This window comes from Bombina bombina, chromosome 2, assembly GCF_027579735.1.
Source record: "Bombina bombina isolate aBomBom1 chromosome 2, aBomBom1.pri, whole genome shotgun sequence".
In the NCBI taxonomy this organism is placed as follows: Eukaryota; Metazoa; Chordata; class Amphibia; order Anura; family Bombinatoridae; genus Bombina; species Bombina bombina.
The window spans coordinates 246,496,002-246,522,979 of record NC_069500.1 but is presented as its reverse complement, the minus strand read 5'-3'; positions in this window follow the sequence as shown (position 1 = coordinate 246,522,979).

Sequence of the window (26,978 nt, the reverse complement as noted above, 5' to 3'; positions counted from 1 at the left end):
CCACACTGATCAGAGTCAATATTTACAAATATTGACATGATCAGACAAATGGGGTATTTTATTATTATTATTTTTTTTTTCTAAGAAGGCTCAGATTGGGTGACCCTAGCTTGCCCCTATGGTGAGACAGGCTAGGGACACCCCCAGAGGCCCCATGATGCACCGGGCATCGCCATTTTGGAAGCCTAATGGGGGAGGGGGGGGGCGCTATATGTGGGGGCTTTTTTATTTTATATTTTAATTTTTTTTGCCCATTTTTTATTTTATTTATATACTAACTAAGTGCCTCGACCCACCGAGGCACTTAGCACACTAGCAGAGCATCGGAAGCGTGTCCGATCGCTTCCGATGCTCTGCTGCACTGCCGGGCTCCACGTGGAGCAAAACCGGAAGTGATCACTCAAGGGGGAGTGATCGCTCTGGTCCCGGCACTCCGTAACAGCACTGCAGGGATGCCCAGACATCGAGGCATCCCTGCAGTACTGTAATAGTGCCTGGAAGCGATCTTGATCGCTTCCAGCACTCACTTTAGCCGAGGACGTGCAGGGTACGTCGTCAGGCGTTAACTGCCTTTTTTTTTCAGACGTACCCTGCACGTCCTCGGTCACTAAGGGGTTAAAGGGACTTGAAACCCAAATATTTTCTTTCATGATTCAAATAGAGCATACAATGTTAAACAACTTTCCAATTTACTTCTATGATCTAATTTGCTTTATTCTCGTGATATCCTTTGTTGAAAAACATATCTAAATAGACTCTAAGTCGCTGCTTATTGGTGGCTGCACATAGATGCCTTATGTGATTGGCTCACCCATGTGCATTGTTATATCTTTAAAAAAAAGGATATCTAAAGAATGAACCAAATTAGATAATAAAAGTAAATTTCAATGTTGTTTAAATTGTCTGAATCATGAAAGAAATATTTTGGGGTTTCATGGCCCTTTAACTTTTGCACATGCTCAGTGTGAGTATGTGCCTCAGAAAGTTTACATACAAAAAGACTGAGCACAAACTGATTGTAGAAGTAAATTTGAAACGTTTTTTTTGTTTTTGTTTTTTTTAACTGCATGTGCTATCTGAATCTTGAAAATGTAATTTTGACTTTAGTTTTCCCTTTTTTTCTAATAAACAGAGTAGTCTCCAAACTTGATAATGGCACTGCATGTACCCACCTGTATAACCTGTATAGAATGCTCATTGTGAAGATCAGAATGTCTGCATGTGTTGTGATATATTTGTGTGTGTTATTGCTTATACATCCCATGTTATTTGTGTGTTGCCATGTATTCAGTTATATGCTCCCTTATATATCTGAATATTATCATTAATATATAAATATATGCAGATCAAAAAGCAAACTCTTTGTTATCTATGATATTCTATAATATTTTTACGTGCTTATTTACTCACGGTTCTAACAATTTTTATCTCAAGCATTTTTTACATAATGGGTTTTTGTACAGTTTAAATAGCTCCATTGACACATATATCTTAAACGGCAAGAATTACATCTTAGGAACATACTTTAGTTTTCTATATTTTGCACCTGGTTTTGCATTAGTATTAATAACCATGCATTGGGCATACTTATATTTCCTAGAATTTATCACATTATATTAGTACCATCTGTTAAATGAAACCGAATATCATCTGCTCACGTTTTGTTTTTTAAAGAATCAGTGGTAATAGCTATGGAACACACTGCATTTGTTACTAATTATTTTAAATAAGTTTGGCCTTTTATAGACTGTTTTAATAAATGTTTTGAAACTAAATTTGGTGAGATCCTAAAGTGGGAGTATGGTGAGCTGTGCTACTGTGAGAGCTCAGTCTGCTATACTGGGCACATTGCAGTGTTGCAGGGTTTGTGAGTATACATTAATTTGCCCTTTACTATATATTATTACACTGGGTGATCTATACCATGTGGGACCTGTATGTTGGTGTTAAACTTATCAGAGACTACTAAATATGTTTACATTTCCTTTGTTTATGTGAGTGAGTGCACGCTCATGTGTCTATAGTGCTAGAGCATATAAGTGCACATAGTTACATATGTATTATACAAACTCAAAAGAAAAAAACAGAAATATTAATTATCTAACATCAGTCAATAATATTTAACTTTTAAAATTATGCATCAGAAAATTAAAGTGATGGTAAATCCTAGAGTTTGTGAAATGCTAGGATTTACCATTGGAACAAATAAAGGGGGCTTTCAGTCATAAAGTATAAAATACTTCATGCTGTAAGCTCCTTTATTTGTTTCAAGCGATCGCCCACCGGCAAAACGGTATTTTCGCTATTTGAATAGCGTTCTGCCGGTGGGCTGCCTTAGCAGCTCAGCGCAGTGAGTGCTTCAGACAAATAAAGGAACTTTCAGTATGAAGTATTTTTTACTTCATGACTGAAAGTCCCCTTTATTATATTACATTTGGATAACAATGGCCACATTTGGTATAGGATGGCTAACAGAGGTTGAATACATTACTTACTATGACATAGAGTCAGAGTTAATAGCCCCGTTTAGCTTAAAAGCAAGTCTTCACTATCCGTCTGCAAAATTACCTAGCAATATTAGTCAGCTACTGACTTTCTCGAACATTATACTAGCGTGGCAGAAATACTGTTGTATAATGGGATTTGATTACCAAACATTTCAGTATCTACCGTTTATTGGGAGTCTTGATTTTACACCTGGTCTATACAATGCTGTCTTTAGAGAGTGGCATGAGAAGGGAATAATATATTTTTCACAACTAATAAAGGGAGATAAAACGCCAGTTCAAACATATTCTGAGTTATCGCTCAAATATCATCTCCCCTCAAAAAACTTCATTGCATATCTGCAGGCGAGGAGTTATCTTAAATAATTGGGTCAGTTAAAAGGGGTTGAATGGGGATTGCAGGAAATAGAAGCAGAAATTAAAATTTACAAAGCAGGTATGTGGTCAATTTCATACTGGTACAAAGTGTTACTTACAAAACTAGGCCAAACAAACATAAACAAATGAAAGGATGGCTTTGTGAAATATTTCACAAACATTCAAAACCAGGATATTCTGAAGAGTATAAGCTTATCTAAGTCTGCCACAGCAATAATTAGTTGGAGGGAATATCAACTGAAATTAATAAATAATTATTATCTCACACCTGACAGAATTAACAAATGGACAAAAAACAACAAACAGTGTAAATGCTTTAAATGCAAAGCTGAGAAGTCGGATATTTTACATTGTCTGTGAACATGTCCAAACATTAGACAATATTGGGGTCAAATACATTTTTGGTTGAACAAAACTCTTCAGAATAAAATTGAACTTACTTCTTTTTCATATTTTTTTTCTGTTTCATAATCAAACTCAGGTTGGAAACCAACAGTTGATAAATATGGCTATTTTGGCGACACGTAATCTAATATTTAGGAAATGGAAGTCACCTGATGCCCCTTGTTTAGCTGAATTTGTTAACACTGTGAAACTCCAAATGACGATTGAGTTGCAAGATAATAAACTACTCCTTGAAGAACACCTCAGATCTTACTTTGCTAAATGGTTAAAAGTAATATTAGTTTGGCTCCTGCCAACCCAGATTCAATTTTCCTCTCATTTACAGAAATCCCCAACTCTTATGCAGTTAATAATGGAACTTTGGAAGATGTTCTTCCTCAGCAATGGACTATTCAACACGTGACTGAGAGTAAATAGGGACCGGTCTGGACAGGCTTTGAGGAGTGGGACTTGGGAATTGCCCCCCCCCCCTTTTTTATTGTTTGTTTTATATAGACTCATGCATAGTTCAGAATAGAGTTAACTAGATTTGTCTTGGCTTAAATCAAGATTGTATAAGTAAAATTGTGTTATCAATGAATTTGAAAAACAACCAACCTTTGTTATTCATACTATCTGGAGCTGCATCTCCTAAACATTCGTATTCTGACCTTCTTTAGGATAAATAATAAAGCTGGTTTAAAAAAAAAAGTCTCTTTATTTGTTCCAATGGTCAATCCTAGTGTTTCACAAACACCAGGATTTACCATCACTTTAAAGAACTTTTAAAAAGTAAAAAAAACTGTTGCTAAATTTAGATCTAACCATTTAAATGTTCTATTAAGAAACAATAACAAAAATAAAGGGAAATTAAAATTAATTTTGTGATTCAGACAGAGCATACCATTTAAAAAAAAACCACTTTACAATTTGCTTCTATTATCAAATTTGCTTTGTTCTCATGATATGCTTTGTTGAAGAGATACCTAGGTAGGCATCTAGCGCACAGGAAATAGTGCTGAGTCTAGTGCACTTGCAAATGGATAGCATTCTTGCAAAACAGCTGCAATTTAGTGCTCCAGAGAGGGACAGGCTCCAGAGCTTATGTTCCTGTTTTTCAACCAAAGATACCAAGAGAACAAAGAAAACATTATAATAGAAGTAAATAAGAAAAATACATGTACTAAAAGAATGACAAATGCACATGTAGTCAATGATGTACTGTACAGTATATGCTTCCCCTTTATATTGAACTTCATTATGTTAGGAATATATACTAAAATTGCAGAAAGATTAGTGGATAACTTAAAACTTTATATTACTCAGTTATAGACATCATAATTATGTTGATACTAAACAATATATTAATTAATGATATTATATTTATCTGTGACATTACATTTAAAGTATGAACATTAAATTGTGTTTATGAATCAAATGCAAATGATATTAAACATTAACCTAAACTTTTTTATTATTATTATAGACAAAAGACTGCAATTCCCTTTTTGTCAGGTTCCATCTCACACATCTGTTGGTAATTAGGCTGGTAAGAAAATTGCCAAAATTATCTAGAATATAACTGACAGTGATATCAATCACCATTCATGAATCACTCCAGCAGGGAGACAGATTGAGAAAATTGGTTCTGAACAATTCCTTCCTTTTCTGTACTCACCCAGCAAGGTGTTTTTGCAAGTAAATGGCACAGCTGTGAATGTCTACAAAAAAAGGAGAGCACACAAACTCCTGGACATTTAATGACAGAGGGTCAAAGAATATTGAAACAATATAGCAGCAGAGTGAATATATATCATAGCTTCAAATGTCATCTAAATATTCAGATGCAAACATTACATGCACTAATTTGTCATTTTCTGTAATCACTGACCCTAGATAACTATACTGAAATGGGCCAGTATGAGGGGAAATCATCAAACATTCACATTGGGAAGGCTTCACTCAGTTCCCTGAAAAACAGGTCTGAACAAGCAAATGAAAAGCTGCCTGCTATAGAGAGTAATAAAGCTCTCTCTGGAATAAAGAAAAGTGAGGGACACTCAAGGCAAAATTAAACTTTCATGATTCAGATAGAGTAGGCAATTTTAAACAACTTTGCAATTTACTTACATTAAAGGGACACTGAACCCAATTTTTTTCTTTCATGATTCAGATAGAGCATGCAATTTTAAGCAACTTTCTCATTTACTTCTATTATCAAATTTTCTTTGTTCTCTTGCTATCTTTGTTTAAAAAAAAAGGCATCTAAGCTTTTTTTGAGTTCAGAACTCTGGATAGCACTTTTTTATTGGTGGATGAATTTATTCACCAATCAGCAAGGAAAACCCAGGTTGTTCACCAAAAATGGGCCGGCATCTAAACTTCCATTCTTGCATTTCAAATAAAGATACCAAGAGAATTAAGAAAATTTGATAATAGGAGTAAATTAGAAAATTGCTTAAAATGTCATGCTCTATCTGAATCACAAAAGAAAGAAATTGGGTTCAGTGTCCCTTTAACAAAATGTGCTCAGTCTTTTTATATTTACACATATTGAGTCCCCAGCTCCTACTGAGCATGTGCAAGAATTTGTATAAAATATACGTATATGCATTTGTGATTGGCTGATACAAGAGGAGTGGAAATAGACATAACTTTGAAATTTCTCAGAAAAAAAAATCTATTACTCATTTGAAGTTCGGAATAAGTGTTATTGCATTGTCTTCTTGTCATGCATTTGTTGATTATGCAAACATACTGTATTTACAGGTCCTTTAATAAGAAGCACCTGGCATTGTTTACAGATATTTTTAAGGAAATACAAATAAGATTGTAATGTTTTCAGTCTAATTTAAAGGGATATTAAAGATATTAAACTCTCCTGATTCAGATAGAGCATATAATTTTAAACAACTACTGTTATCTAATTAGTGTTCTTCTCTTGGTATCCTTTGTTGAAAAGCATACATAGGTAGGTTCAAGGAGCAGCAATGCACTATTGTGAGCTTGCTGCTGATTGGTGGATGCATATGCATGCCTCTTGTCATTGGCTCATCTGAGGTGTTCATTTAGCTCCCAGTAGTTTATTGCAGCTCTTTCGACAAAGGATACAAAGCAAGTTTGAGCATAGAAGTAAATTGAAAAGTTGTATAAATTGTATACTATATCTGAATCATAAAGGAAAATGTTTCATGTGCTTTGACAAACTTGCTAGCATATATTTGGAAAGATAAATCAGTGAAAGCTGTAGGGGTAAAAAGCTTAGAGAGAACGATGAGAATCTCAGACACCCAATGAACTTCCCTGTTCAGCCCACTCACTGAGACTTAAAAAAAATAGCATGCACAATCTATATCTTGTACTTTTATTATTAATTTAAACTTCAAATTTTATTTTTTGTACTTCAAATATGCGTTTTGACTTGTATTTCGAAATTAGATTTTTTTTAATTACAAACTTTTTTTACTTTGAATTATGAAATTACTATTTTTTTTTACTTTGTAATTTCATTATGATTTTTTACTTTGCCTTATAAAATTAAGATTTTTACTTTCTAATTTAATACAATTTTTAATTTGTATTTTAATTTTAAACTGCTAATTTTATTGGCCACAATATTTTAATGTGTCCTACAAATACAGAAATTGAAATAATGCCCCTTAAAAAAACACAGCATTCAATGTCAAATTTGACTTTCCAGAATCCTTTGAAGGACCTTGCATTACTGATTGATTTTATCAGATAATCTAGTCTTAGCAGAGGTCTTTAAAGTGTTTAAGGGCTCCATTTATGTAGCTATGAATGAAGCATCTAAACCCTGGTGATACACACTTGCTTATTTAAGCCTTCAACCACAAGTTAAGATGCAGGGGTTTGCTTCTTATGCTATCTGCCATCTCAGAGGTTACTGACCTAAATCAACCCAGACTGACCAGCCATGCTCTTGTGCAACTGGTTGCATGAGCACAGGGGGAGGGTATGCAAAAGTAAATATTTGCACACTGATACATGTGTGGGAGATTGCTGCTTTGCTAGCTCCAAATGCATGTGAACAAGCTGTCTGTTTGGGAACCTTGTCACCTGCATCATAATAAATTGTCTCAACTCGGGAAACTAGCTTGCTGCAATACTTGTGGCTTTCAAGCATGAAATTGCCTATGATCTTAACTCCTTTGTAGGGATTACATACACAGTTAACTAAGGTACAAAATGCAATAACTATATAAGATAAAAGCTAACATGCTTTGGGAGTTAAATATTTCACTAACACTAGAAACTATTACTTTTATTTGAGCTGGCTTAGACTGCTTCAAAATAATGTTTCAGTAGAGAAATGTTGCTGCTAAGTATTTATTTAAAATTGAAGATCTGTTGGGAAGGGATAAGAATGTTATTTACAAGCTAGCAGGAGTGATGTGTTTTCTAAGGGGTTTATAATTACTGCTTAATGTCCCTTTAACTGCCATTCCTCCATTAACATGATATAAAATATTTTTTAATGTATTGTCTCTTTGATCATTTATAACATTTATATTTTAAATGAAAACATTGTTTTCTAAAGTTGTGTCCAAATGTTTTCTATATGATTCACAAATCCTAGTTGTAGACCTAAGGAGGATAATGATAAACTTTTGGAAACACATCCAGAGGAATGAGGCCACTTTTTTATGAATAGGTGGCTAGCGTTTGTTTCAGAGATTTATAATATATATCAAGTACAAACAGATTTTATCATTTAACCATGGCAGAACAATGACTTGTTATTTTCTTTTAATAAGGCAAATCAGCTGTTAATTAAATACATATTCAGTATATTTTGGGTTTTCTTTTTGAAAACTGCATAAAGGAAGTGAGTGGAAACAACAGAGATATCTTTATCTTTCAGAGCTAGCAGAACAGAACACTTCCAGCACAATCTGATAAACCATCACAGAAACATCTAGTGACTTTGAATCCTAGCAACACTGCTGCCTAATGACAAGGAAACATTTTCCAACTAGGTTAATAGTGTGAATTGTTTTATAACAAGAAATTGCAGTTAGTGTTTCATCTCAAAGTAACTTTTCCATTTTCCCTGCATGTACCTTTCCAATGGCTTCCATTCAATTCCACCAATGTTCAGTGCAAACACAATGTGCCCAAGCATGACTGATATGTGATTCTTTTTCTAAGAAATTCTAGTCCATTAGAAAAGTAATTTTTTTTAGTAAGAACTTTCAATATGTATATTGCATATTATGTATACAACAGCAACATTTATTTAAACACATGAAATAGTATAAGAAACAGGCTTTTTTTATAAGTGTTTTTACATAGATTTACTAATTTATTGAAATAAAAGGCCAAACTAAATATGTATAATGACTGCTTAAAGGGATATGAAACCCAAATATTTTCTAAATGTAGCCATCAATCAGCAAGCGCTAGTCAGGGTTCTGAACCAAAAATGGACCGGCTCCTAAGCTTACTGCTTTTTCAAATAAAGATACAAAGAAAAATTGACAATAGGAGTGAATTAGAAAGTTGCTTAAAATTGCAGGCTCTATCTGAATAAAAAAATAAATTTTATATTCCTTTACTGTCTTTTAATGCAGTTTTTTTCACTTACTAAAAATATAAATTTAAGTGTACAATTTATCATATCATTTTGAGTAATATTCTAATTAAAATATTCTAAAAGTGTGAAACACTGCTAGAAATATATTTTCTGGTGTATTTTGGAAGCATTCTTGAAAATGTAAGATCTATTTTAAAAGTACATTGTACTGTAAAATATGTCTCCTCTTTAATGTGTTCCCAAATTAATCATTTCACTTGCTGGAGTGTATTAAACTGTTACAAAAAAACATATTTACCTTTATTTGGGCATTTAAAAAATAGTTGCTTTTGTCTGTTGAAACTACCACCTATGTTAAAATTTTCAATACTGCTGTAGTGGCTAAAACAGAGCTTTGTAAACAAGAGTCAGTAGCAGAAATCAGCCTCCCAGTGGGAGTGGGAGAAAAATAACCCAGGCAATTTGAAAGGATGTCCCTGCAGATGTTTTGAATACAATTAACTCTTATGAGCTATTTGCCTGTGAACATTGTCACTTTAAGTGCTATATCTCAGAAACTAAAGTATTTTTTTTAAAGTACTACTTTCCAAATCCCGAAATGAATTCATAGATTGTTATTACAATTTATTACTGAACTGAAAGATGTGATTCCCCCACCCCCATTTTTTAGTTAGTGATTACAAATCACATCTGAAATACCACATTTCAGCCAAATCTGTCAACCCAATCAACAGTTGGAAGCACTTGAAAAATCAGACTGAAAAAAGAAAAAATGCTAATGAGCTTCAATTTTGTTTCCATTTTCTAAATTTAAACCAAAACAGCACGGGCCCTTCCTAACTGAAGTGAAATAGAAAACATGAATGGAATATGTCCTTAGTCTTTAGAGGAGTTTCCTTAGGTATTTTTATAGTTTCCCTTCTACATGCTAGAGCAGTACAAATATACTGATACATTTTCTTTAATACTACAGCATCTTAAAACAATAGTTTAAATTGGTTGTGGTTATAGTAATTTGGAAGTGATTTGCTGATTATATTTTTGTTACTATCTGATTCCTCTCTTTACCACCATGTTTTCAATTGATGAATGCTAAAGACTAAGATCTCTTGATTGCAATAACTTGTTTGGTTACTGAAAACTTGAAAATTGCTATCTCATTTACGGCAAAAAACAGTGATTTATTTATTTTTTACCCACAAAGAAATGATGTAATATAATTTCAACATTATCACATTATTATTATAACTGCACAGACAAATGCTACTGTACAGCCATAGTTTAAGTTAAAATAAACATTCAAATTCTGTCCCCCCAATTGTAATAACGTTGGAACAAATTTGGTATAGAAAGAGATCTCAAGGGGAAGCTTTATTTGATTTATTTGATATAAAAAATGACAGTAAGTCTGGAGATATAAAGCTTCAAAGTGGCAATTTTTTCTTTCACTCACACAGTAGTAGAAAAAAGATCCACTAAAATGTATTCGGTAAGTATCTGCAGTTTTCCAAATAAAATCAAAATAACTTTTTCAAGTCTAAAAAGTTATTTAATGCTTGAAAGTATGTTAATTTTGTGTTCCCAATTTGAAGTTAGTATGTTTTAGGTATATGGTTTTATGTACTGATTTGGCCAGGCCAGGCCAAATCAGACTAATACACTTTCAAACCAGTCAAAATTAAAAAGCAAGTTATTGGTATATTTGGTAGTAGCTTCACTTAAGATTTCCTGGGAAGTGTTATGTCTGGAATCCTAATGATGGTAATAATTTTTTCTTACATATACATCTGCTAGGGGAGACCTGGATTGAGAAGACATAGGCATTGAGGCTGATGGGATACAAGGTGCCCAGGGAGGATCTGAAGTCAAGTCAAAGGCCACAGTTATGGTTAAGCCAGGAATAATTCCAACCAGGCATCAGCACACAGGAGTCAGGCTTGTAAGCATAAGAGAACTGAGTAGCCAAAGGGCAAGACAGGTAATCATTCCAATTAGACATCCACACAAAATTGTCATGCTAGTGAGCCAAGACTAGGTGGATAGCCAAGGGTCAAGTAGAAGTAGCCAAAGGACAACAGGTAGTAGCAGAAGGCAGGAATGAGGTTTCAGACAGGGAACAACCAGGACAATCTCATAGGGTTTCTGGGAGTGAGTGAGTCTGACAAGTTGTTAGAATAACTAAGCACTGATTGAGAGGGGTCATGGGAATTTATAAGAGCAAGTAAAATGCTTTCATGATTGTACGTATGTATGGGTAGGTTTGCCTACCTCGTTTAGCACAAATACTAGCAGCCAACAGAAGCCATAAGAATCTTAGCTCTCGCACCCACATACATGATCTGGCACATATGGATATTGGATATAACACAGCCATAACCACCCATCGTCTGTGAGGTAATCCATGTTTGCACTAGCAATCTTTACACTTTAATTGCACTAGGGCTTCCTAAATAATAATAAAGGATTGAAAAATAAAGATATAAATGGATAAATAAAATTTATGTTTTTGTGCATGGTTTATGGACAAACAAATCTCTTTTGCATTCACGTCATCCCAAAGGCAGTTCATATTTTTCTTGTTTAATTTTATTGTAATAGCACAAAAGGATTCATTTTTGAATGGTGTAAAGATATGCAAATCTGTGCTGGAGATCATTTACACAGAGTGCTTGCTTATAAACAAATTGAACCAGTGTCTATGATGGATTAACATTATACTGCTGTATGTAACATCATTAAGGAATGCATTTTAGGTTTCACATGTATTTCAAAAACTAGAGAAATTAAATGGCAAACAAAAGCAAAGATACCAGAGTTTTATTCACTCAAAGTAAACTGCATTTCCCTCCCACAAAAAAAAATGTGCATTTTGAATTTAAAATAAGAGCATGTGAGCATACTTTCTTGCAGGCTTTAAGAGTAAGAGTGCAGAGTGTTCAAATTTCCATTAAATGGACTCTAAACACTAAATACATTTCCTGCATCTCCCTATAATCATGGGTGACGCCATTTTAGAACCTAGGTCACACTGCAGGTATATGAGGGAGAGTTGCTGCACAAGTGCACACACAACAGCAGTGGAATGTAGTGAAAGCTAGATTTTAACATGGCGGCACCCATGATTAGAGGGAGGTGGGGAATAACCTCAGTACTATACTTAAAAGATATAATTAGTGTTAATGTCACTTTAACAGACAGCTAAAACAAGGAATATGACTACTTTTTTTAGAGTGACAGCTTGAACTCTGGCATTAATTTAATATTTTGACATATTAGTATATTAATTATGCAGTAATGGTTTATTTGGATGCTTTGCCAGTCTGCTTGTCTGCTTTTTTCCTCTTATAAGCCATTTGAAATAAAATTATAATTATTCAAGAATTTTTTTTGCTAATTTACATTAAAGAAGAGCCTTCAAATTAAAGGAGGGGTCTCAGAAATGTTACAATTAGCAAGTGTCCTACACTCTGCTCACAGTCACTTCTGGTTATTATGCCAGTACGGCACTGACAGCTGAGTTGCACTAGCAGCTGTGACTGTGTGGGAGTGGGCACAGCAGACAGGCATTGGGACCACACACACAGTGAGTGCCTACAGCCCTCCCTTCCAGTTTAAATATTTGTTAGCTCACCTGCAGCACTGACAGCTTCACTAGTGGTTATGAGCTGTGGTAAGCCAACAAAGGTCTGAAAACATTGCTATATCAGTAAGTGAGCAGTTAAGGGTGGGTTGACTGAAGGCCTTGTCCCAGAATTAGGGGCCCTGGAATGGATGCCATAGCCCTGGAATGAGGCCCCTGTGCCTGGATGGGGGATGTTGCTCTGGACTCCCTGAAGTTTGGGGTCTTGCCCTCAAGGTAGGGGGCACTGGTGGGTGCAGGCTTGTAGGCAATAGGGTGAGGGAGAGACATAGGGGGAAAGTGATTAGGGGGCCATACCTATTTTTTCCTATGGGCTCTGGTTGGCTTTGGTCCAGTATCTGTTCAGTATCTGTTTTACACCTTTAAAAAACAAATATATACAACAAAAATCTGATTTTAAATTATTTTGCAAACCCACAAAACCAAGCCAATATATTTGTTCATGAAATTATGAGGTTAAACTCTTTATTCCCATAATTTTCTGAAATTAAATTTTCAACATGATGTTGCTTAATGAAAAGGTCTCTAGTAAATAAAGTTTTATATTCTTGTTGAGTGTGTTCTTGCTTCTGTGAATATGAGCATTTATATCACTGTTATTATTAATGATCACAATATTACATTATTAACTTTTTAGTAAATATATTCAAAAGACATTTTAACCATATTTGAACATATCAGTCCCAAAAGCAGACAGGTTTATAAAATATTGCTAAAATGCTCAAGGTTTATTACATTGTAAAGCTCGCTGTATGGGTTTTTTTCAACAATCAATACAAAGATCAAAATTGACTGATATTATTTTTTTTTCTCCATTTTTTCAATATTTTAAATTAAACACCAAGTAAATCAGTTTAATTGAGTTTTCTAAACCTATAAAAAAAATGCATGTAAATTGATTGAATTTGTGATCTTTTGCATATGTCACAGTAATCTGTCTTGTGGGAAAGGCAATTTATGTGCAATGTTCCTTAAAATATTGTGCGGCCTGTTAGCTACAATAAAAATTGACAAATATTCAGCATAATGGTCAACATTGTACTCTGACTTCATTTTCTTTGTTTCTAGGGAAATATGTTGCAAGATATTTATATGCCTCAGAGAATTTCTATTTGTTATAAAATAGTTTTGAAAAAATGAATGTACAAGAGAAAGTATTTTCTCTTGTTAAGTGTATCCAGTCCACGGATCATCCATTACTTATGGGATATTAACTCCTCCCCAACAGGAAGTGCAAGAGGATTCACCCAGCAGAGCTGCTATATAGCTCCTCCCCTAACTGCCATTCCCAGTCATTCTCTTGCACCCAACGAATAGATAGGATGTGTGAGAGGACTGTGGTGATTATACTTAGTTTCATACCTTCAATCAAAAGTTTGTTATTTTATAATAGCACCGGAGTGTGTTATTCCTTCTCTGGTAGAATTTGAAGAAGAATCTACCTGAGTTTTTCTATGATTTTAGCCGGAGTAGTTAAGATCATATTGCTGTTTCTCGGCCATCTGAGGAGAGGTAAACTTCAGATCAGGGGACAGCGGGCAGATTAATCTGCAAAGAGGTATGTAGCAGCTTATTATTTTCTGACAATGGAATTGATGAGAAAATTCTGCCATACCGATATAATGTAAACTCAGCCTTAAATGCAGTAGCAGCAACTGGTATCAGGCTGTCATGTATGTATATTTTACACTTCAGTATTCTGGGGAATGGCACTTCACTGGAATTATACTGTATGCATAAAACTTTAGCCTAATTTGCAGGGACTAGCAACAGGCTTTTTAATAACACTCAATTTATTAATGTTAAACGTTTTTTGCTGGCATGTAAAATCGTTTAATTTTCTGAGGTACTGGGTGAAAAAATGTTTTGGGCACTATTTTTTTCCACTTGGCAGTCGTTTTATTTAATTTATGACAGTTTACTGATCTCTCTCACTGTTATGTGTGAGGGGGAGGGGCCTTTTTTGGCGCTTTTGCTACGCATCAAAAAATTCAGTCAGAAGTTTATTGTCTTCCCTGCATGATCCGGTTCATCTCTACAGAACTCAGGGGTCTTCAAAACTTGTTTTGAGGGAGGTAATCACTCACAGCAGAGCTGTGAGATTGTAGTTGACTGTGATAAAAAAACGTTTATTTCTGTATTTTTTTTTTTTTTTTTTTTCCTGCTATCAGGGTTAGTTATCCTTTGCTAATGGGAGCAATCCTTTGCTAAAATTGTGTTTTTTACAAAGATTTGATGCTATAACTTTTCAGTTTATTAATTTTCAACTGTCATAACTTTTTCTGTGCTTCTTATAGGCACAGTACGTTTTCATATTATAGTAAATTACTTGAAAAGTATTTCCAAGTTGCTAGTTTATTTGCTAGTGTGTTAAACATGTCTGATTCAGAGGAAGATATCTGTGCTATATGTGCTAAAGCCAAAGTGGAGCCCAATAGAAATTTATGTACTAACTGTATTGATGCTACTTTAAATAAAAGTCAATCTGTACAAATTGAACATATTTCACCAAAACACGAGGGGAGAGTTATGCCGACTAACTCGCCTCACGTGTCAGTACCTGCATCTCCCGCTCGGGAGGTGCGTGATATTGTAGCGCCGAGTACATCTGGGCGGCCATTACAAATCACATTACAGGATATGGCTACTGTTATGACTGAAGTTTTGGCTAAATTACCAGAACTAAGAGGTAAGCGTGATCACTCTGGGGTGAGAACAGAGTGCGCTGATAATATTAGGGCCATGTCAGACACTGCGTCACAATTTGCAGAACATGAGGACGGAGAGCTTCATTCTGCGGGTGACGGTTCTGATCCAAACAAACTGGATTCAGATATTTCAAATTTTAAATTTAAGCTGGAAAACCTCTGTGTATTACTAGGGGAGGTGTTAGCGGCTCTGAATGATTGTAACACAGTTGCAATACCAGAGAAAATGTGTAGGTTGGATAAATATTTTGCGGTACCGGCGAGTACTGACGTTTTTCCTATACCTAAGAGACTTACTGAAATTGTTACTAAGGAGTGGGATAGACCCGGTGTGCCGTTCTCACCCCCTCCGATATTTAGAAAGATGTTTCCAATAGACGCCACCACACGGGACTTATGGCAAACGGTCCCTAAGGTGGAGGGAGCAGTTTCTACTTTAGCTAAGCGTACCACTATCCCGGTGGAGGATAGCTGTGCCTTTTCAGATCCAATGGATAAAAAGTTAGAGGGTTACCTTAAGAAAATGTTTGTTCAACAAGGTTTTATATTGCAACCTCTTGCATGCATTGCGCCTGTCACGGCTGCAGCAGCATTTTGGTTTGAGTCTCTGGAAGAGACACTTGAATCAGCTCCATTAGATGAGATTACACACAAGCTTAAAGCCCTTAAGTTAGCTAACTCATTTATTTCAGATGCCGTAGTACATTTAACTAAACTTACGGCTAAGAATTCCGGATTCGCCATTCAGGCACGCAGAGCACTGTGGCTAAAATCCTGGTCAGCTGACGTTACTTCTAAATCTAAATTGCTTAATATACCTTTCAAAGGGCAGACCTTATTCGGGCCCGGGTTGAAAGAAATTATCGCTGACATTACAGGAGGTAAAGGCCATGCCCTGCCTCAAGACAGAGCCAAACCTAAGGCTAGACAGTCTAATTTTCGTTCCTTTCGTAATTTCAAAGCAGGAGCAGCATCAACTTCCTCTGCACCAAAACAGGAAGGAGCTGTTGCTCGCTACAGACAAGGCTGGAGACCTAACCAGTCCTGGAACAAGGGCAAGCAGGCCAGGAAACCTGCTGCTGCCCCTAAGACAGCATGAATCGAGGGCCCCCGATCCGGGAACGGATCTAGTGGGGGGCAGACTTTCTCTCTTCGCCCAGGCTTGGGCAAGAGATGTCCAGGATCCCTGGGCGTTAGAGATCATATCTCAGGGATACCTTCTAGACTTCAAATTCTCTCCCCCAAGAGGGAGATTTCATCTGTCAAGGTTGTCAACAAACCAAATAAAGAAAGAGGCGTTTCTACGCTGCATACAAGATCTTTTATTAATGGGAGTGATCCATCCGGTTCCGCGGTCGGAACAAGGACAAGGGTTTTACTCAAATCTGTTTGTGGTTCCCAAAAAAGAGGGAACTTTCAGGCCAATCTTGGATTTAAAGATCCTAAACAAATTCCTAAGAGTTCCATCGTTCAAAATGGAAACTATTCGGACAATTTTACCCATGATCCAAAAGGGTCAGTACATGACCACAGTGGATTTAAAGGATGCTTACCTTCACATACCGATTCACAAAGATCATTACCGGTATCTAAGGTTTGCCTTTCTAGACAGGCATTACCAGTTTGTAGCTCTTCCATTCGGATTGGCTACGGCTCCGAGAATCTTCACAAAGGTTCTGGGTGCTCTTCTGGCGGTACTAAGACCGCGAGGAATTGCGGTAGCTCCGTACCTAGACGACATTCTGATACAAGCTTTCAAACTGCCAAGTCTCATACAGAGTTAGTACTGGCATTTCTAAGGTCGCATGGATGGAAGGTGAACGAAAAGAAGAGTTCTCTCTTTCCACTCACAAGAGTTCCCTTCTTGGGGACTCTTATAGATTCTGTAGAAATGAAGATTTACCTGACAGAAGACAGGTTAACAAAGCTTCAAAATGCATGCCGTGTCCTTCATTCCATTCAACACCCGTCAGTAGCTCAATGCATGGAGGTGATCGGCTTAATGGTAGCAGCAATGGACATAGTACCCTTTGCACGCCTACATCTCAGACCGCTGCAATTGTGCATGCTAAGTCAGTGGAATGGGGATTACTCAGACTTGTCCCCTACTCTGAATCTGGATCAAGAGACCAGAAATTCTCTTCTATGGTGGCTTTCTCGGCCACATCTGTCCAGGGGGATGCCATTCAGCAGGCCGGACTGGACAATTGTAACAACAGACGCCAGCCTACTAGGTTGGGGCGCTGTCTGGAATTCTCTGAAGGCTCAGGGACAATGGAATCAGGAGGAGAGTCTCCTACCAATAAACATTCTGGAATTGAGAGCAGTTCTCAATGCCCTTCTGGCTTGGCCCCAGTTAACAACTCGGGGGTTCATCAGGTTTCAGTCGGACAACATCACGACTGTAGCTTACATCAACCATCAGGGAGGGACAAGAAGCTCCCTAGCAATGATGGAAGTATCAAAGATAATTCGCTGGGCAGAGTCTCACTCTTGCCACCTGTCAGCAATCCACATCCCGGGAGTGGAGAACTGGGAGGCGGATTTCTTAAGTCGTCAGACTTTTCATCCGGGGGAGTGGGAACTTCATCCGGAGGTCTTTGCCCAAATACTTTGACGTTGGGGCAAACCAGAGATAGATCTCATGGCGTCTCGACAGAACGCCAAGCTTCCTCGTTACGGGTCCAGATCCAGGGATCCGGGAGCGGTTCTGATAGATGCTTTGACAGCACCTTGGACCTTCGGGATGGCTTATGTGTTTCCACCCTTCCCGATGCTTCCTCGATTGATTGCCAGAATCAAACAGGAGAGAGCATCAGTGATTCTAATAGCGCCTGCATGGCCACGCAGGACTTGGTATGCAGATCTAGTGGACATGTCATCCTGTCCACCTTGGTCGCTACCTCTGAAACAGGACCTTCTGATCCAGGGTCCCTTCAAACATCAAAATCTAATTTCTCTGAAGCTGACTGCTTGGAAATTGAACGCTTGATTTTATCAAAACGTGGTTTTTCTGAGTCAGTTATTGATACCTTAATACAGGCTAGGAAGCCTGTTACCAGAAAGATTTACCATAAGATATGGCGCAAATACTTATATTGGTGCGAATCCAAGAGTTACTCATGGAGTAAGGTTAGGATTCCGAGGATTTTGTCTTTTCTACAAGAAGGTTTAGAAAAGGGTTTATCCGCTAGTTCCTTAAAGGGACAGATTTCAGCTCTGTCCATTCTTTTACACAAACGTCTGTCAGAAGTTCCGGACGTTCAAGCTTTTTGTCAGGCTTTAGCTAGGATCAAGCCTGTGTTTAAAACTGTTGCTCCACCATGGAGTTTGAACTTAGTTCTTAATGTGTTACAGGGGGTTCCGTTTGAACCCCTTCATTCCATTGATATCAAGTTGTTATCTTGGAAAGTTCTGTTTTTAATGGCGATTTCCTGAGTTATCTGCCTTACATTGTGATTCTCCTTATCTGATTTTTCATTCAGACAAGGTAGTTCTGCGTACTAAACCTGGGTTCCTACCTAAGGTGGTCACTAACAGGAATATCAATCAAGAGATTGTGGTTCCATCTTTGTGTCCTAATCCTTCTTCGAAAAAGGAACGTCTGCTACACAATCTAGATGTAGTCCGTGCCCTGAAATTTTATCTACAGGCAACTAAGGATTTTCGACAAACGTCTTCCCTGTTTGTCGTTTATTCTGGTCAGAGGAGAGGTCAAAAAGCTTCGGCTACCTCTCTCTCCTTTTGGCTTCGTAGCATAATACGGTTAGCCTATGAGACTGCTGGACAGCAGCCTCCTGAAAGAATTACAGCACATTCTACTAGAGCTGTGGCTTCCACTTGGGCCTTTAAGAATGAGGCTTCTGTTGAACAGATTTGCAAGGCTGCAACTTGGTCTTCTCTTCATACTTTTTCCAAATTTTACAAATTTGACACTTTTGCTTCTTCGGAGGCTGTTTTTGGGAGAAAGGTTCTTCAGGCAGTGGTTCCTTCCGTATAAAGAGCCTGCCTGTCCCTCCCGTCATCCGTGTACTTTAGCTTTGGTATTGGTATCCCATAAGTAATGGATGATCCGTGGACTGGATACACTTAACAAGAGAAAACATAATTTATGCTTACCTGATAAATTTATTTCTCTTGTAGTGTATCCAGTCCACGGCCCGCCCTGTCACTTTAAGGCAGGTAATTTTTCCATTAAACTACAGTCACCACTGCACCCTATAGTTTTCCTTTCTCTGCATGTTTTCGGTCGAATGACTGGTAATGGCAGTTAGGGGAGGAGCTATATAGCAGCTCTGCTGGGTGAATCCTCTTGCACTTCCTGTTGGGGAGGAGTTAATATCCCATAAGTAATGGATGATCCGTGGACTGGATACACTACAAGAGAAATAAATTTATCAGGTAAGCATAAATTATGTTATTTCACTTTATGTGTTTGAGAAGAAATCTCTGTAAACAAGTCAGAAGGATAATAATGCGCAATTAATATAATCTGAGAAAACAGGTAAATATTGAAACAAAAAAAACAGTCACTTGGCTAATAGCAAACAAACCTAGATTACAAGTTTTGAGCTATAGAGGGTGTGTTTTATTTCACCCTCCATAGAGCTGCCATTACGAGTTTCTAAAAAGCCACCTTGTGCGGGCGATATGGTGGCGATGAGCTCCATACCGCACAAAATCCAAGCGCTGCTTTGACGTGCTCGTGCACGCTTTCATCATAGACATCAATGGGGAGAGAGTGTTCGAAAAAAAACTAACACCTGCGATCGCGGAATGAAAAGCTCCCTAATGCAACCCCATTGATGTCTATGGTGAAAAAAAGTTACGTTTAAACCTAACACCCTAACATAAACCCCAAGTCTAAACCCCCCTAATCTGCTGCCCCTGACATCGCTGACACCTAAATAAAGTTATTAACCCCTAATATGCCACTCCCGATATCGCCGCCACCTAAATAAAGTTATTAACCCCTATTCCGCCGCTCTCCGACATCGCCGGCCACTAAATAAAGTTATTAACCCTTAAACCTCTGGCCTCCCACATCACTGCCACTAAATAAACCTATTAACCCCTAAACCACCAGCACCCCACATCGCAAAAAACTAAATTAAACTATTAACCCCTAAACCTAACAACCCACTAACTTTAATCCTTTGAGTGCTAAGCACTTTCCCACCTGGGTGCTAATATTTTCTAAGAGTTTTTTTTATTTTTTTTATTTTAAAAAAAATGTTTCTTTTTTTTTTTACAGACCCCCAAGACTTACACTGTTGCAAAGGTTAGGCGATTACCTTTTCAACAGTGGGTCTTGGGGCTCTGTAGCTGCTTAGATGCCTGAGATACAGGCTTCTAAGCAGCATGCCCCCTCCTCCTATACTTAACATTGTTATGTATAAATAAAGTTGCGCAGTGAGGTCATCACGTCATTGCGTGTGACGTCACCAGAGGAAAAACAATACAGTAGCTTATAGGTGCGCAAACAAAGAATGCTAAAGTTAATAGTGTGAGAGGTAATTGTCTTAGCTACAAATGGTATCAGAAATTAAATTGGATAACCATGCGCATCCTTAAATTGTATACAACCTCAAAATGAGTATGTCTCAACCCCAAGGAAACTATCCAAGCTAATAAATAAATCAATTTATAAATGAATCAATTTATTAATATTATTGATTTTATAAGCATGAAATAAAACCACAAATAAGAGATTCAAAAATTAGATATATATAAAAAATGTATTTAATTAATAAGCTCTCAAACAAATAAATGCACATAAATTCATAAACTAATCTATACCCAATTTAATGACCGGTCCTAACTACTTAAAATTGATTTAGGCAAATAAATACACAGATTACATATATTTAAAACAACAAATAACATAAAACATATAGTATAAAATTGCTTCTTATACAGAAGCTGATACTCTTAAAATAGGCTCCCAATTGAAGGTGTTCATCAAAAGCGTCCTTCAAAAGCTTTTCCACAGGATTGATACACAATGCAAATCTTTGAGTCCTCTCAGGGGTAAATGTATCCTGAACACTGTGAGCCATCTAAGTGGAAAACAGAAGCGTCTGCTTAAATAGACATGAAAAGGCTTCTCAAAGAAAAAAACGCATTGGTACTTACACATTAGTAACCGAAGACCTGTGTTGCATCCGACTCTCCTTTCTGCCAGGGGTCCCGGTTCGTTCTTAACACTCCACAGGTTCACTCGGAGCTCAAACAACTGACCACTTCTGAGGGCAGACACAGGGGAAATCCGGAAAAGCGCCAAACAGGAAAAGAACACCTGTGTAGGTCACTGCACATCACGTGAAGCCCCGGCGATGTCTGTCACTCTACAGGCACGATAGCTGGGGTAGGAGCGGTTAGGAGCCCCCAGATCTCCCTCAAGGTGGGAGAGTGCTCATGATGGCTCTGTCAGGGTTTTTTCCCTGTTTGTTTGCCATTGTGCTGCTGGCAGCCATTTTACTCACCTCTCTTCCTGACTATGGTGCATTGTGGGGGATGCTGCTCATTTCCTGCACTTCCTTTTATGGCCAGACTGGTGTGCATCATCCATGTGAGACAGGATACAGTCTCAGAATTTTGATGTCATCACTTATTATTTAAAGGGCCTCTGTTCAGTATGCCTTTGCATTGTCTCAGACCTGTTTGTGAGAGTTCCTGTGTATTACCTGGCTGCCTGACGTCCTTCCTGGTTCCTGATCCCTGGCTTGTTCCTGACTCTGCTGTTTTCTTTGTTCCTGATTCCGGCTCGTCTGACTATTTGCTTTGGCTCCTGACTCGGCTCGTCTGACTACCAGCTCTGGTTTTGACTCCTGGCTTGTTATTTGACTTGTGGACTTTTTATTATTTTTTGCTATTAATAAAGGTGTGATTATTTTTGCACTTCTATTCTCAGTCTGACTCCTGGCACCCTGAAAATGAAGTCACCCTCATTAGCACCAGAGTGAGAAACTCTGTGATGGCTCAGAGCCGTCATTAGCACTCAAAGGGTTAAATAAAAATTACAAGATCCCTATCTTAAAATAAATAAAAACTTACCTGGGACATTTAAAAAAACCAAGTTTAAACTATAAATTAAACTAACATTACTATTATACTAAAATTAAAATAACTATCAATTAAATAAATTAAATTACACATTAAAAAAACCAAACACTACTAAAAAAATTAAATCTACAATTACAAAAAAATAAAAAATACTAAATTACAAAAAATAAAAAACACTAAAGTACAAAAAATAACAAACATTAAATTACGAAAAATGACAAACTAAATTATCTAAAATAAAAACAATTACACCTAATCTAATAGCCCTATAAAAATAAAAAAAGCCCCCCCAAAATAAAAAAAAACCTAGCCTACAATAAACTACCAATAGCCCTTAAAAGGGCCTTTTGTAGGGCATTGCCCTAAAGAAATCAGTTCTTTTACCTGAAAAATAAATACAAAGACCCCCCCAACAGTAAAACCCACCACCCAACCAACCCCCCAAAATAAAAAACCTAACTCTAACAAAAACCTATGCTACCCATTGCCCTGAAAAGGGCATTTGTATGGGCATTGCCCTTAAAAGGGCATTCAGCTATTTTTCTTCCCTGAAAAGGGCATTTAGCTCTTTTAAGAAAAGCCCAAACCCTAATCTGAAAAAAAAACCACCCAAAAAAAGTTTTAAAAACCTAACACTAACCCCCGAAGATCCACTTACAGTTTTTGAAGTCCGGACTTAAAGGTGGCGAGAAGTCTTCATCCAGGCGGCGAGGTCTTCATCCATCCAGGTGGCGTATTCTATCTTCATCCAGACGGCATCTTCTATCTTCATCCCAGCGCGTCTTCTATCTTCATCCCGGCGGCGTGGAGCGGGTCCATCCTGAAGACATCCGGCACGGAGCATCTTCTTCATACGGTCGCCACCGTATACTAAAGCTTCAATGCAAGGGAGTCTTTTCAAAATGGCATCCCTTGCATTCCTATTGGCTCATATGATTTTTGAAATTCAAATCAGCCAATAGGATGAGAGCTACTGACATCCAATTGGCTGTTCAAATCAACCAATAGGATGAGAGCTACTGAAATTCTATTGGCTGATTTGAACAAAATCCAAGCGCTGCTTTGACGTACTCGTGCACACTTTCCTCATAGACATTAATGGGGAGAGAGTGTTAGAAAGAAAACTAATACCTGCAATCGCAGAATTAAAAGCTCCGTAATGCAACCCCATTGATGTCTATAGAGAAAAAAAGTTACGTTTAAACCTAACACCCTAACATAAACCCCAAGTCTAAACACCCCTAATCTGCTGCCCCCGACATCGCCGACAACTAAATAAAGTTATTAACCCCTAATCTGCCACTCCCGACATCGCCGACACCTAAATAAAATTATTAACCCCTAATCTGCTGCTCCTGACATCGCTGTCACTACAATAAAGTTTTTAACCCCTATTCCCCCACACCCCAACATCGCCCACACTATAATAAAGATATTTACCCCTATTCCGCCGCTCTCCGACATCACCGCCACTAAATAAAGTTATTAACCCCTAAACCTCTGGCCTCCCACATCACTGCCACTAAATAAACCTATTAACGCATAAACCGCCAGCCCCCCACATTGCAAAAACTAAATTAAACTATTAACCCCTAAACCTAACAATCCCCCCAAACTTTAAATTAAAATTACAAGATCCCTATCTTAAAATAAATAAAAACTTACCTGGGAAATTAAAAAAACCTAAGTTTAAACTATATATTAAACTAACATTACTATTATACTAAAATTAAAATAACTATCAATTAAATAAATTAAATTGCACATTAAAAAAAACCTAACACTACTAAAAAAAATAAATCTACAATTACAAAAAATGAAAAATACTAAATTACAAAAAATAAAAAACACTAAAGTACAAAAAATAACAAACAAAATTATCCAAAATAAAAACAATAAAACCTAGCCCTATAAAAATAAAAAAGCCCCCCAAAATAAAAAAAACCTAGCCTACAATAAACTACCAATAGCCCTTAAAAGGGCCTTTTGTAGGGCATTGCCCTAAAGAAATCTGGTCTTTTACCTGAAAAATAAATACAAAGACCTGCCAACAGTAAAATCTACCACCCAACCAACCCCCCAAAATAAAAAAACCTAACTCTAACAAAAACCTAAGCTACCCATTGCCCTGGAAAGGGCATTTATATGGGCATTGCCCTTAAAAGGTTATTCAGCTCTTTTTCTTGCCCTGTAAAAGGGCATTTAGCTCTTTTAAGAAAAGCCTAAACCCTAATCTTAAAAAAAAAAAAACACCCAAAAAAAGTTTTAAAAAACACTAACCCCCAAAGATCCACTTACAGTTTTAAGTCCGGACATCCGGGCGGCGAGAAGTCTTCATCCAGACGGCGTCTTCTATCTTCATCCAGGCGGCATCTTTATCCCTGCGGTGTCTTCTATCTTCATCCCGGCGAGCGGAGCGGGTCCATCGTGAAGACATCCGGCGCGGAGCATCCTCTTCATACGGTCGCTGCCATATACTGAATCTTCAATACAAGGGAGCCTTTTCAGATCAGCCAATAGGATGAGCGCTACTGAAATTCTATTGGCTGATTTGAAACTCATAACTACTGGTCTCAGATTGCGGAACGGATCATGGCGGTATAGGCTGTAACGCAAGCTTTTTAGCCTCAACGCAAAAATTGTAATGGCAGCGCTATGGAAATCCCATGCAAAAACATAATTTTTTTTAGTGCGGGACTGACGTTGCGTTACAGGCTAAAATGCTTGCAGTACAGCTATACCGACAAGACTCATAATAGCTGCATTACTGTTTTAACGCTGAAATGTCAGCGTTAAAACACAAACGCAAAACTCGTAATCTAGGTGAAAGTAAAGAGTATGGGGCCGATTTATCAATGTCTGGTGGACATGATACGCTGTAGCGTATCATGTTCGCCAGGCATCGCTTAATGCCGACAGCATACGCTGTCGGCATTTAACATTGCACAAGCAGTTCTGGTGAACTGCTTGTGCAATGCTGCCCCCTGCAGATTTGCGGTCAATCGGCCACTAGCAGGGGGTGTCAATCAACCCGACCGTATGCGATAGGGCGGATTGATGTCCGCAGCCTCAGACTCGTGTGGAAACAGGGGTATTTGACCCTATTCGGGCCATGATAAATCGGCCCCCAAAAGTTGTAAAATTTGAATGTTCATTTTTTAAATGTTTTGATGCTGAAAATGATTAATTATAAAACTACTTGAGATTGTTAGTTGCACACATGTCATGAAATTTTATAGGGCTAGATTACAAGTGGGGCACTAATTTATCTAACAGGCCTCTGTTTAACTTTTAAAATGTGTCCCAATTGCCCCCAAAAACAATTGTGTAATACCTTTTTGCAAATAAAATATATGAGCATTTTTTTTATTTAAAAAAAAACAACTGCAATAAGCAATTTTTAGGAGTTAAAAGTGGCAGGTGTGGGGTGTTAGAAAAAAAAAAGGGCACTGAAAAGTGTCTTTACATTGCGGTCTATGGGAACTGTGTGTTCGCTACAAATATATATGTATATGCTTCTATATACACACATATATATATATACACAGTATATATGTGTGTTAATATGTGTATATACACATAATACCGGTAACACGTAAATATATATATATTCATATACATATATATTTGCTGCATCTCACCCCCTTCGCTGCTCTAGTTCTCACGTCTAACAGCATGCAATTGAGGCTCCCATTGCAGCCTATGAAAGCCTATGGAAGCGCACTCTTATGAGCGCAAAGCTTCCGTGCAATGCGAATGCGAGGTCGCGTTCACATGGCACCTCACTTTTAATACTAGCACACATTTGCATGGTATTACTAAATTGAACGCAAATATCACTTTCGCTGAAGCGATATTTTGCGCTCAACATATAATCTAGCCCATAATTGGTTAAAATCACATATCTTTTGCTTCTGTGAAGACTTGGGAAAATACCTTTGAAAGCAACTTAAAAATCCTATGAAATACTTTTCCTTATAGTTTACTTGAATGTTTAAATAGCTTTTTCTTAAAACGTAATTTAAACCGATTAATTAAAATGCTGGTTGTTCAAGTGAATTAAAATGTCTTAGAAAATAAAGCCAAACATTTCATAAACTGCTTACAATGTTTTGGCATGGCCAACTCTTATGGACTGGAATGGAGGCCCATATTTCTTTTTAATGTTATAATAATAAGCTATTGCCCCTATTGTTGGTTACAGATGCAGTTACCAACATACAGAGCACCACCAACATTTTCATAGCAGCATTTATTTGACCAAAATGATGAATGATGCACTTATTCATTTGTTATTTGTGTCATTTTATGTTTTTAGTGCAGATTAGGGAATGAGCCAGCATAATGTTTCCATGTACTTTTTGTTCCATTGCAATGCTATTTAAAGCAATGTCACGTCAAGTGCCCTTGTATTGGCCTGCACATATAGATTTTACAGGGTGTTCTGTCCTTATCTGATTGTACCATTACTGATCTTTGATTGTACATTTGATCTTTCATTTGAACTCTGACCCTTACCTGATTCTGGATTGTAATTCTGCCTGGCCTTTGCTTAGTGAACTGGAAGGCTCTACTGGTACTTAACCCAATGCTGAAATGTATCTACATCTGTCCTGACTCACCTTAGTAAATACATTTGGCTTGGTTGACTATTCTCAGGGACTTCCCTCTTGGTATGTTGTACCATCTGCTATCAAATGTCACATACTTCCGGTTACCAACTGCACATGGTCACATCT